The sequence below is a fragment of the Ctenocephalides felis genome, unplaced genomic scaffold (genome assembly GCF_003426905.1).
Source record: "Ctenocephalides felis isolate EL2017-DRISC unplaced genomic scaffold, ASM342690v1 CF-g0.4_SCAFFOLD_01170, whole genome shotgun sequence".
NCBI classification, from domain to species: domain Eukaryota; kingdom Metazoa; phylum Arthropoda; class Insecta; order Siphonaptera; family Pulicidae; genus Ctenocephalides; species Ctenocephalides felis.
The window spans coordinates 12463177-12478321 of record NW_020537324.1 but is presented as its reverse complement, the minus strand read 5'-3'; the positions used below and the strand labels follow the sequence as shown (position 1 = coordinate 12478321).

At 27.0% G+C, this 15145-nt stretch overlaps 1 protein-coding gene across 1 annotated transcript in view; it reads left to right on the top strand.

Annotated features, from left to right (window-relative positions):
- The window catches only part of LOC113368346 (inactivation-no-after-potential D protein-like), a 144016-nt gene that overhangs the window by 29624 nt on the left and 99247 nt on the right, over nt 1–15145 (top strand). The window lies entirely within an intron of this gene.

Here is a 15145-nt window from a genome sequence, read left to right as displayed (position 1 = left end):
TGCTACATATTTCTGATAATAAATTTGTTTTTTTTTATATTAACGTCAACATTTTACGGTGCTTTATAATTGGAAGTTAAATAATTTTCTTATATGTAGTGATTGTGAATTAAAGGTTAGACTCCATTGTTAAAAGAAGTTGGAATGATTGGTCTTGTGATAGTCAACATTTTACTATGCACGTGTGCTGTAGAATTGGAAATTAGTTAATTTTCTTATATGTAGTGGTAGTAAATTAAAAAGTTGGACTGCTTTGTTAAAAGAAATTGGGGAATTGGTTTGCGATAAGCAAATTTCTTACTTCATAATAATAATTGCTCATTCAGAATTGTATGGAGTGCAGTTTAATAATTCAGGATTATTCTTTATGAATACTTAGCTGACCAACATATTGAGTACAGAGTATTTTTTACTGGGTCTTTTGGCTTTATTACACTTATATTGATAAACATATAACTATTTAATTATTTATTAATTATTTAACTCGAATGCATTTTTTGCTAGAATATGGGGCTTTAAGCAATTGAATAATTATCATTTGATATAAATCATAAATTCTGTCATATTTTATAAACAATATTTGAATTACAATTTTTATATTTTTAGTAATTTTATTGTTATAAATCTGCCTAGAAGTTCACGTTTCTGAAATTTTTGTTACCTGACGATTGCATTTTAAGTATTTAAATAATGTAAAACGTATTCAAATACTTAAAGTGAATAGAAACCAATGATCGTAGCACTTAACTATTTATACACAACTATTTTATTTAAATAAAAAAAATTCAGTTACAAAATTAGTGAAAATATTTAACATTAGCGTGTTAATATCATAAATTTTCTGCAATTTGTTGATATGATTTTATTAAAAAACCTCAAGCACGACATAGCCGAGTTTTATAAAAATATTCAAATGTTGTATGTTATAAAATAACTTTCAAACTTGCTCAGAATGCGGAAATATTTATAGGATTATACGAGTTTTACGTAAGTCCAATAAAATCTGCATAACGCATGCGATTCAGAATATAAATTTTTGAGCACCAGGAATGGAAAAATATCTCTAATACATGTAATGATTATATGTAAAAAGTTAAAAATATTTTAAAAATTTAAAAATATTGGTAATAATTTATATTACTTAAAAATTAAATATAAATCAATACTTTATGATAAAAATGTAACCTCAATTATCTGTAATAATTTCTATAATTAAATTAGTAATTTTTTCGAATATCAAAGATTCATAATCGTTCATGTAATGAAAAACCAATTATTATTTTACGTTCATTATAATCCAACGATTTTTGTGAAACTTCAAAATAATGACTTATTTATACCTAGCATTCCAAACGTTTTTAGTTTTTTAGAATGTTATTATCAATAACGGTTTCGTGATACGATTGAATGTAACATTGCAACCCATGACTGACTTTCATAAAAAACATACAAAAGTTAGAAAAAGTTTTCGTGACGGAAACGTAGTGCAGAAAATAGAATTTTTAGCAGTATTTCTTTCGACATGACGAATGGGTAATTGTTTATGCCAGTCCGGAATATATCCCAGTAAGAAAGTCATTATATGCATGTACTGGCGTCAGCGTGATATAGTATCATGAATTATATTTTGATATGCTACGTGCTAAACACGCATTTTATATATAATACGCGGTGAAAAATTATGACAGCTTCTTTATGGGGTCACTTTTTTCGCTGGCTTCCGACTTTGTTGGTTGCGGGGAAAATGTCAGAAACAAAAAGCCATTTGTGCGGTTGTCTGATGAAATTATTACATCGAAATGACTGCGATTGCAGAAGTAGATAGTGGATTTAATGCGCAGTTTATAAATTACTTGAAATTAATTTCAAAGTTTAGCTATGCTGTATGCAACGCTACACCCTGTAATTTTTTATCAGCACTGAGAAGGAAAATGTAAATCTAATTGCTTAAATGCTATATTTATTTATTTAAATAATACTTCATAAGCAAGCATTTTTAATAAAAAAATATTCAGACTTCTAGCAAGCTTATGCACAAGGCATGTTAATGTTTAAACAAACATATATTTTTTAATTAATTTTTTAATAATAATAATAATATGCAATTTCTTACAAATTTAAAAACTACCTACAATTGATATAAAGTTTTGGCTTTGTCATAAGTATGCGATCGCTCCACCGTAAAAGTAGTCACTGGCCCTGAGGAGACAAATGAAACTTTTATTGCTTGAATGGGATAACTTTAAATGTTTTCATAGATTTTTTTTGTTTTATTGTACTTAGCAAACTATACAAACAGTACATTCATAGATGCACTCTAATAACAGACTTTTGGCGTTTTTCTATAGTTTCAAATAATAATTTGAAATAAAAAACACTTATAATATTATGACATTTTCTGATTCATGATAATATATTGTTCCAGAATATAACTACAATCATAATATTTATTTAATGTTATTGTTATTATTATCGATTCAAACGCGTGTACACAAATTTTCGAAACTGTGAAAGGCACTGTATAGAATCTGACGTGGAACAACCAAGCGTGAATTATAGGATATTTGGCGTCGTAAGATATTATATCCTGGGATATTGTACCATACCAAGAACAAGTCATTTATGAGAACGACTGTATATACAACAATGTTATGTCATACCTATATTATGTACAAGGGTCGTGATATTATTATCTCCGCTATTTGAATGGTGATTAGGAGATTAGTGCTAACTGGGCGTAACGTTCGGAAAATAAATTTTATGCAAGATTTAACTTAATAATTTCTTGAGGTTAACTATATATAAATAACATAACATAATGATTTAGTTTTATTTGCTGTTGAGAGAATTCTGATAACATATTTCCTAATGCAAAGATTAATAATTAATATTTTTAAAAAAGTCTTTCTATGAAAACTATTCCCAGCTACTCCAACAATAGTATTACCGGCATTGCATTGTACAGTGAATTATAAAGTAGGTTTTAATCTAAGTCTTATTTTGTATATCCGCATTATTTTCCTTTCTCGTTTTGAAAGGTTATGACTATTGTGTATTCAAACCTTATTATTAATAAAGCAGCATTCTGAATTCTGAGTTCGTAATGAATACAAAAAAGTTTTACAAAAGAAACTTTCTCACAAATGCTTTTGTAATGAAAAATATTTAAAAGGAATATGAAATGCTTTGAGTTTTTGTATTATGTAGTTAGTAGATACTGGTCAAGTTTAAATGCTGATTCATTAATTATGCCTGGGAGTATAAAGTTATAGGCAATATTAATTTTGAAAAGATTTTTTGGCGCTGATAATTGTTTGATGAGAATTTTGTTGGGGTTATAAATTCGAATCAACAAATTACTTGATATTCTATTTCAATTTTAGAAGTGTGATGTATTTGGTAAAAACTTTGTTGTAAAATAATAGGATTTATATAGCCTAGTTTATACTACATATAATCCTTGCAGTTATGTTTATAAAAACACATTCAACAATTCGACAATTTAAAAACTGTCAGCATATATTCTATTTATTATTCAACTCAACAATTGCTAATGCATCGTTTCTATATCGTTTTTATTATTCAGCTATTTTTGATGCAAAAATAACATTTCATCCGGCAGATTCAGACATTTACATTGAAGTCCGAGAGTGAAAAAACGTGTCATTCGAAAAGTAAAATAAATAATAAACACAGTTGCTTCGTGGAAAGCTATCATAGCAAAATGATAACTAAAATGTTTTGTTGTGATATCCGTGTCAAAGTTTCGAACATCACTGTAGTAGAAGAATGGTTGGATATAGTTTTCAAAATAGAAAGTTATAAGCTTAAAAAATTTAATTTTAAGCTGCCTAGAGTGATATGAAATACTTTGGATGATAAAAATTATAGTTCAAGACAAATAGTATTTTTGATTATTAGAGAAGAGAATATTAAAAGTACCAAACCTGTTCTGGAAATTTCGTTTCTGTAAATTTCCTTTTAAATTTCTTAAATTCTGATGTCGATATCCGAGTTATAATAAAAAATTTATAGCTTATAATATCTCTTTTTGGGCAAATTAGCGACTAGAAGTCAAATATCAACTATGTTTATACTGTTCGAAATATTGGATAAGTCTCTGCGGAGAAATAAAATGATGTTGCCAATAATATTAATATGTAAAACATTATGAACAATAAATTACTAGTAGAGTTTAATAAAACGCTCTAAATAAAAAGTTCTTTCTCTTATTCAAAAATTCATTATATTACCCAAGTTTTATTTGTTCGGAAATTTTATTAGGTAACTTAAATATTTGTATTAGTATACATTTGTCCGAGAAGTTCTGTCTATGTAAATATAAAAGTAATTAAAAGATTCATTGTGCCGCGCACGGACGAACTTTTTCGATTGTAAAAGTTCGTTATGTAAATACTGTGAAAATAGATTTGGGCTCGGAACAAAAGCCTCCACAGTTAGTTCGCACTGACGCGTGTTCTCTGATCGTAAATGGAAAAGTTATTTACTCGGCAGCCGTTTTATTCAACCATTTAACATCAGCGATGACAAATTTAAACCGTATTAGAAAAGTTTTTTTCGCCCATTTTAGATGAGACTGAAACTTTATCAATAATGAAGCCTGATCGCCCATTCTATGAGCTTACTAGTTACAAATTTTATACTCCGACATTCCTGTACAGCATTCATTCGGATATCAGTGGTAAATTTGAGATCATACGAGAGAAACATTCAAGATGATTTTCTAATTCTCATGGATAAGAATTTTCTGATAATGGTTAGATTATACTAATTTTCAATTATATTTACTAACGTTACGTTTTCATTGAACAAAAATACGATTTAATTTTATAAATTGTTTGACATTCTTACATCCTAGATGAAACTGCACGTTTTTTTTGCTGTTCACCATCCTTATGCATATCGGATGCTTTCGATCAAAGCCTTTTGAAACCATTTTAACAGTATAGATTTCAAAGACTATGGAAATTCAATTATATCATTTCATAAATCATTTACTTATAAATCAATATAAAACCCGTTAATCTTCTTGAGAAATTTCATTCTACTTGAATGCAATGATGGTTTGTTAATTGTTTGATAATTTTGTTCACTTCTTACGAAAGATTGTAGTAGAATTTTGCTGCTTAATATCTTTGCATAAATTATTTTATAGCTCTTTTGAATAAACGTATATAAATAAATATAACAATTGCATTGCAAATCAATTCTGCTCGCTCATAAAAGTTGATAGAACAAATTCGTTATTATGCTCTCGAATTATTTGCAGTAAAATGTTATGCCAGCAATAAATTGGCAATATAACGATATTATCTGATAAATTGCTTTATTCCACGATACTAAAACATGAATAATATTATACAATAAGTAGTTTCGAAAAATACAATGTTATTTTTAAAGATACATAAAAGTTAATATTATTGTTAAAATTAAAAATATACCTTTTATATTTTTTATCCTTAGACAATTACATCATCATTAAAGTCGTGGATTTTTTACCTCGATAATGCTTTTCATGCTGAAGCAATATTTTACTCGGTTGATTTAACATCGTAGCAATTAATCGTGCGAATGATTCGATTAGTATAATGCAGAACACACATTTTCGTGTTACATTCGATTAATCATTGTTTTCTTTATGACACATTAGTTCATTAGTTATATAATTTAATAACTGGACAAGGCTACGTTCGAAAAGTGACTTATGACGTGCTATTATATAAATTGAATGATTTTATTGATACAATATTAATAATATTGACGCGAACACGTATAAGACCTTGAAAGGATAAATGACTGAGAATGCTATAAAAGTGTGACATGATATTATGACATATGATTCTTCAACATTATTTATTAATGGTATGATAAAAAGTACCTCAAAAAAAATTAACTGTTTAATTTCGATTTTAACTCTTGTATTCAGAGCAATATCTATTTCCATGTCTGCCACAACTGAAAATTCAAAGCCCTTAAATTTTCACATTTCGATTTCCCACGAGTGTACTAAAACGCGACCCATAAGCCTTTGCTCTCTGTTTTCTCATAGACCCTATTTAATTATGAATTCTTATGAAATCCGAATCTCGTAGACTTGAACTATCATCACATCTTTCGCGTGTGCCCCCTTGAATATTTGGGTCAGAAGTAATGAAATTGTGGCTATAGTAGTCTTTAGAAGGGAGAAACTATTTGAGTTTGACATACTCTGCTTTGGAAATTCAATATTTAATAAATGAGACGGGATTCGGAAGATATTATTTAAGATTCAATTTGGAATTAGAGTTGAGTGAGATTTTATATGTATATTGACATCATTGACATTTTTGGGCAAAATTATATTGATCGTTTTATACTTTGTTCGTTTTGCACATAGCGATAAATATTTCAATTGTGATCAATTCTAATCACCAATTTATACGATACCATACAAATTTTATATAGCATTTTATGAAACAATTTATTTTTGAAGCATATCATGTATATTTTATATTACTAGAAATTTCTATAACAATCGTATAAAAAATTTAAAATAAAATATTATTTAATTATGATCAATAAAAATCTCTAATTTGTATGATACGATGCGAATTTATATGACATTTTTGTGATATAATTTATTATTAATCCTGGTTAACAATATATATTTCACATTACTGCATTTCTTTACATTATAGTATAAGTTTTGCAACATTATATTATATATTAGTTTACACTTTGAAATACTTACCTACCAACTTTTATCAAAATTATCAAATAATATCCAGATTTAAACACAATAATGTATTATTTAATTTAGACTTCATTGATTTTCACCAACTTTGATAATGAATATCCAGATTTAAATAAGATTTATAATAATGCATTATTTAATTTGTACTCCATTGATTTTCAAATAGCATTTTTAATTTGTTTGATTAATTAAAAATAAATTCATTTGAATTATTTTTAATTTAATCATCGATTTATATGATATGATACAAATCTATATAACATTTGTATAATGAAATTTATTAACATGGTTAATATGTATGTTTCCCATTACTATACTTTTTACCCTATAATTTTTTCTTGATTTTTGCTTAGCAATTTGATGGCAGATTTGCTTTATATCTGAAATATTAATCTGTGGAAGAAACACTCACACATTGCTTAGTTAGAACCATTCTTAATTTAACAACAATTATTCATATTGTTTAGAAATTCCAAAAAATATATATTTTAGCTTCAAAAATAAATGTTTTCTATTTGTTTGAATAAGTAAAATAACCTGTACAAATTGCAATTATTTGTGCAATTTTAATAACAAATATTTGAAACATATGCTATTTCTAAGAAGTTAATAGGTATTTAATTTTTTTAATTAAACAAATGTTGCATTATATAAGATAATTGAATGGTTTTAAACATTACATTACGAAAAACCGTTTCGGCCCAAAACTAGTCAACACGATCCTCCACTGATATCTTTCCAAATGGTATTTAAATTCAATAATCGGTTCTTAATTTTTTTGCAAAGACTTGTGCTAAATAGTTGGGAAGGAATTTTCAAGAAACGACTTGGCCAATAGTCTTCCTAAGTTTTTTATTTAACTTCGTTGTTTTTTATCAACGTTATCTTGTGCACGTTGGAATTATTTTATTTCGAATTTATTCGATTTAGCAATTTTAATATCATATGCTATTTGTGAGCAGTTATTAAATATAATTTTTTAAAATTTTGAATTGTTTTGAAAAAAACTATCAAACCTTTATATTATAAAAATACATAATTCACTTTTATTTTATTTACAAAAATCATGTAAAATTAGTATTGACAATTTGATGGAATGAGTGCAAAATATTTTAGCACTTTTTTTACTTAACCTAACTTAATTTAATCTATTCCATAAAACAAATGTTATCCTTAAACGCTTGAGATGCGAATAGTTTTATTCTAGATGTGGTAATTAGTTAATAAGCTAATTGAATGGGTAATAGAGTAATAGATAGTTATTCCTATGTGGCAGGAAATAGGTTTCGACAAAGAAAAACTCCTTGCACGACACCCGGATCCCAGTAGTTGGGTCGCTAACGAGTTAGCGGAGCCGTTGGCGCCTGTTAATGGCTTCATGTGTTTTATGCTTCGACACGTACAGTTGCAGATGCATTAGAGGATTAAATAGTCTTTTCATTACCAACCTTTGATAAAAATGTTATATCTCATATTTCATATTACCTACAAACAATGCTAATATTTGAATAATTCTCATTTAAATGCATTCGCTTACAAAAATAATGCGCAGCATTTACATATACAAATAATTATTTTTGAAAATATTTATGTGAGTGGATGAAATGCAATTGTTTGATGGATAAAAAGAATATAAAATATATTGACAAATATTTGGATTGGTTTCAAATAACAGAAATTAGTTGATTTTGTGTATTTGCATTGAGTTTCAGTTCAAACGATGGTTTTTAATTTATTAGTTTTTACAAATGCTAATAAATTATTTTGCAAAATACATTATAATTAAATCTGAATAACGATATGATATAGCACATTGAAATAATGGTCAATATTATAGCACAAAATAATTATATATATTCATAGGTATACTTATATTCAGAGGTTTTTATTTATAAAAAAAATTCGAAGCAATGAATAAAATTACATATGCATTTTTATTAAATAAGTCAATACTTAGTTGAAATATTGGTTCCAAAGCGTTGCATTTTTTTATTTGTTCGTTCACATTTAGCCTTAGCATTAGCCAACTAACTTTATATATTTTCTAAACTATTTTTATATAAATATCCTATTATCTCTAATTTTCCTCTTTTGTTTTTTTGCAACTGATTTCTTCTTTATTTTTCTTCTTTTTATTTCTTCTTTATTCTTGTCTTCTAAATGTGATCTTCTCCAATTCTAATCTTCGTTTTCTTCTTGCTTCTAGTTTTATTCAAATTCAACCTAAAAAAATTTTTTTTTTCATTTAAAATTAACTCTTTTTACATTCTGAATCTTACTTTCATTCCTATGCAATTCCAAGTCAACAATTTAAATTCTGTTTAATGTTAATTTAACATTTCAAATTTATGTTTTTGCCAGCTATCGATCCGAGGATCTCTAGCGTATGAGTCGGGCATGATACTGACTAAGCTATTTCCACATATTATTAAATCAAATATTTATTTATTTAAATATATTGTTTTGAATTTTTACTATACGTATTATCAATAAATACAAAATCGGGAATTAAATATAAAAATTATCGTATATAAAATATGAGTGCAAATACAACTGGAAACATATAATAATATAGGATAGTATAACATTTGAAATATATAAAAATGATCAATAATTAATTGGATTTTTTGCATATTTATATACACCCTTCAAAAACTTATATTACTGCATTTGAATTTTTATAATTGTTTGTATAATTATAAGTTTGCCAATTGTTTTTGTAATTTTAATGTAATTTTAATTTTGAAATTTTATGTAGAATTATTCTTAAAATCTCTATCACTAGAAAATCGACAGCATACAATTTTATACTTTATTTTAACTTTCCGTCGGATAATTTTATATTTTATTTGATATATTGGAAATACTAATATATTTTCATTATTGGATTTAATATGAATGCATTTTCACATTTACGTCAAAGTATAAAAACAACGAACGAACTCACTTAGGCAATATATTACCTGGTAATAAGTTAAAGTGAGGGGGTGAAGTAAAATGATGTAATGTTGAAAAGAGTATTTTCTGCCTCGAGGTGTGACGGCCCATTAAGCTCTTGAAAGTATTACGAAAGCGTACGTAAATGTATATACATAAAAATACACATACGAGTATATATATACATACATATATACAGTTGTGTATCAATCTACATGACTATACAAAATGTATACTTCATAAGAAAATCGTACACCTAAAAAAACGTCTGGAACGATATTTCGCTGTGGTCATGCATAAAATAATTCTTCGAGAGTTTCTCACAAACCTGATGGGCTTTAGAGATGGAATATATTGATAAGAAAATATATTTTAGTAAGCAGAATACGGTGAATCAATATGTAGTTGTGAGTGTTACGTAAATTGAAAAATCAATTTCATATTCCATCAAATAGCTAGTTTACATTCATATATGGAATTCATTAATATATTGCATTAATCAATAAATTGGATTGATTTACACGCATGTCAAATGTTCAATTTTGTTGGAATAATTAGTTTTGACTAAACATGTGAATTATTTCGCCACGATTATAATTATTAGCGTACGATTAATTTAAATTGAATGAATTGAGTCTCTAAAATATGCTTCGAGTTTGATGTGCCAATTATGGCTCAATCATAAAATAGACAATATAATTTTATTATTTGAATATTGTTACAAAATTTTGGAAATGCAAAAGAATGATATTCTTTTCAACATAAATTTTACTATAGTTAATATAAATAATATAATATTGTTCTATATAAACCTATCTAGAAATAAGCTTTTCGTTTCTTAATGTTTTCTTTTCAAAAGTCATCGAATCACATTAATTCTCAACATATCCGACGTTTGAATTAGGTACATTGTTAGATACAATCACGATTATTAAACGTCAGCTTTAATAAAACATTTTTCTTGTCATACACATTGTCCATGACCTTATATTCATAAATAATGAACAACATAGTTTCTCAATATGAGAATAGAACTCATCCGAAAAGTAAAATTATCAAATACTTACTGTATTTATAATATTACTGTATATAATTGAGTAGTTAAGCGTGAATGTTGGATTAAATAATTAGTATTTGGTAATTTAATAGTTCATTGCATGTTGGATTAATTATAGATTTAAATGTTACCTATGAATTCAACCATCAAGACATAAAAGCAATTGAACTACCATGAAAGACAATTCATACTATTTAATTTGTTAATTTTCGTAAAATTGATAATTAAAATCCGAAGATTTCAATGTGAGATGTCTATTTTAACTCTGTGGTAATTTGCATTTGGAAAGTTTTCCATTCATAACCTATTGATTTATATAAGCATATACTTGTTGCCTACAACGTTTTCAGTTATTTGATGGATATTTGTAATTTTATTATCAAATAATTGCGAAAATTCAGTATAAACCTATATTTTTTGAAACCCTGGGACAATCTGGGACAAAAGATCGACATTCAGGACAAATATTGCTTCTAGAAAAACCCGGGACACAAGTTGTAAATCTGGGACTGTTCCGGCCAAACTGGGACGTATGGTCACCTTAAGAGAGACATTGGTTTTCTCTTAAAAATATAAATAGCAATATGTTTCCGAGTGAAAATGAATTTTCAAAATAGGTATTGATTGATGCATTAATAAAAATGCAGAAATTTTCATAATCAAACTCGTTACATAGAGATGGGACAACTTTTTGACTTGCCATCTATAAAAGCCAACGCATATAATAAGGTCAAACATCTCACCAGCTTATATTATCTTTAAATTCTGATCACTGTTAAAATGATATATTCGAAAAAAAAACTTTTTTAGCCTTTTTTATACTAACATTGAGAAACTATGTTTCAAAAAACTATTTATATCAGTAACAAAACCGTTCGGGCGGCGACTCATCACATTTTTCCCCGACCTTGTAAAAGCAGCTCCTAAGGCCGCAGTCGAACACATTCATAATTGATATGATCGACGTTTATTGATTTCCGGACAGAAATATACCACGGACAGAACCCGATGCATGTAGGATATCATTAAATTATAGAGAACAGACATTTTGACCCTGAAATATTCTCAATGACCGAAGCGATAAACATTTATTGGAGTATTTTTAGATACTAATAAGAGTTTACATATGTAATTGCTACGATGTAATAGAAGTACTTTAAGTATTTAAGTGCCCTTGCTAAGGTCGTGGAAATTCGATTCTATGAGAACTGACCATGTGGGGGTAATTAATTGAAATAAACTTTTTAGGGTTTAAATATTAATTTCGAGGTTATTTATTGATATTAAAATGTATATTATACCTATACCTTCTTAGAAATTTATTTTCTTCTTCGTGAAGAATTTAAAAATAATTATGTATATTTTGCTGTATCTAAGAACTTTGATATAGAAATGCTATTCTTTGGAGTTAATGCTTCAAATTCATATTTTGTTGCCAAAACTTTAAATATAAAATGTTATGGTTCTAAACATAATTTTGCAGAAATGAGAACAATCCTAATATTACTATGATGATAATATGTCATATAAAGGTTTTTGCAATAGGCTACCCTTTTCATGCTACGTAATTTCGAATATATTAAAACATTTCAGTTTATTTATAATTGATGTAATTCTTTCAACTTATCAGCATAACCTTAAAAATGTATGCAGACATTACACATGCAATATTTTGGTACAATGTATGCATAAGAACATTCATATTAAATATTGTGATTATATAAATTACATTGAGGCATGCAAATATGTAAAGATTTCTGTAATATGCTACATTTTCCAAGCTATTTCTATTACTTTTAGAGTGATACAGATTTTCACAATTCACAATCGAATTTTAACGATTTATTTATAGTTTTTATAATTTATTTAATGTCTCAAATTTATTATTATTTCCATAGAAATTTATGCGAACATTAAATACACCTGCGCTTCTTTTATATAATATATATGCTTAAGAAAATTTATATTAAATATTTATGCCTTTCCTCCATTTGAATTTGTAATATATAGTTTACCTTTCGACCTTTTTTTAGCATTTTAACTCTTTATATCAGAATATACGTTGCAGAAACATTTTTATGTCGACGCCTGCGATTTTACTACCTCCGTAAAATATATCAAATATTTTATATGAGAAACTACCGATCTTTTAAACGTGAGTAAAGAAAAGATGAAATGTGACATTTTGAAATAAATTGTGAGAGAAAATCATATTGATACTAACTAACTATCAATACGATATTTTAGGTAATTGTTTTAGATTTGATGATTTTATTATCACATTTATGATTTTTATTAAAAGCATACAATATTAAATTTGCGTATTCTCGAAAAAACTAACAAATCGGTCTTAATAATATAATGATGATACCTCGATTTCTGTCAAAATCTTTCACAAGAAGTTTAGTAGGGAAGACTGGATACCGTTGGGCCAAAGGGGGAAAGACGTAGTATATTTATTTAAACATTTTTCCATTATTATTTTCAGTCTGCATCCTACAAATGTTTATTTTATATTTTAATATTATGTATTTATTAATTTTCATTAATATTGACTTTTGTAAAGTGTCATATTTAGTAGCATCACCTAAATTATATTCTTGATGAATTTAATATAATTTTAACGTAGGGAGGATAAATTTAAGGATGACAAGAAAAAATCTTCAAGCAGAAAGGACAAAATGCTTGAAATACAAAATTACCAACCATGACTGTATAATAATTAATTATTCATAAATCTAAGACACTTATGCTTGATTAAGAAGCCTATAGTTTTTACAATATAAAAAATGATACAAAACGTTTACATCTAATTAACATAGGTTTTACCTAGTATTAAACAATATATCACAGCCACGTCCTTCCGTTTTTCCGTTGTCGTTCGTTCATATTTCATGAGCACAACCATTAAATATTCGAGTGTGTGCATGTGTCTACAACAGGAGTATTTGCAATACCAGCATTCGACATAAATTATTGACGAATAGGATTCACACAGACCTTGGCCTATCAGAAACAGAATTATAGTGGTGCTCCATGTAGGAAAAGAAGTTTTGCTTCGATTAATCGATATTTATTTATTTATCTTCTCATACATATTTGGTATTCCTTTCTTTACCAGAAGAACTTTCCTTCATACAAAATATCAGGAAGCCATCATTCATTTATAAATTCACTTTGTCACAAAATAACATTTAAAATGTGATCTATATACCAATTCTATGAACAGCACCTTGGTGGTGCAACAACTAAATATATTAAATTTCATTACTATCGATATTGTACAGTTTTAAGTTTATATTCGAACTATATAATATTTCAATGTATTTTAAATTTAAATTAATTATATAATCAAATGATATCACATAAACTATTCAATTAAAAATTTAATAGATTTCGATTGGTAGTCAGCAACCTATGATAGAAATCTAGTATTCATTATATATATGATAGTATCTTAGAGTATCATATTTCTCTTTATAAATCCAATTATATTTGCTGCGAGTTATTGATACTTTTCATCGACCATCAAAGTTTAATGGTTTCAATTAATAGAATCTGGTACCTATACTATGCTATACTTTTCAGGAAGCTCAGTAAATTGATATAGTCTATACAATTTTAATTAATAATCAGCATATTTAAAATTATCATCAGTAGGAAAATATGCAGCCAGCCAACTGATTGAACTCAATTTACTACAAATCCATTTATGTGCACTTTTTGGAGTTGAGCAAATAAGAAAAAAATCTACTCATGGCAAAAGCAATTTCGCCGACATCGTCAATACTTTGATATTTTTATTATGGCTTGGCAGACTAGATTTTGTGGTATAAATACACTCACTTGGGAAATCACATACTCTGTCTTAGGGACCATAGAAAGAGTGTGGTATTATAGATTACGGTAAACAACATCTAACAGAAACTGAAATGTGGACTGATTCTCTTATATATCAATCGATTCGGTTTTCAAGTGACTTAGAGGTGGGCTTTTCCAAATACACGCGGATTCTTGAGGAGAATTACTGAATTCTGAAGTTGCTTCAGCGTAACCACGAAAATGTTTTGTTTTCATTCAAGATGTTTGAAAATATTTTGTGTGTAATGTAATAACATGTATTCGGTGTTATCGCAATGTTCCACCTTTCACAATATTGATGTAGTGATATTTCGGCTTTGAGAATATGCCAATGTTTTGAAAACAAACCCTTTGAACTGTTTCAAAAATCTATTTTCTGAGTAAACAGCATACTTTCCTAAATTAATTAAATGCTTTAAGATGGTATATTGTTTTTAGCTGACAATAATGTAAATATAAGTATAAATTAAGCATTTCAAAACAAATAAATAGCTTATATATTAAACCTGAATGAAATTTATTTTGTTTTTAATTAT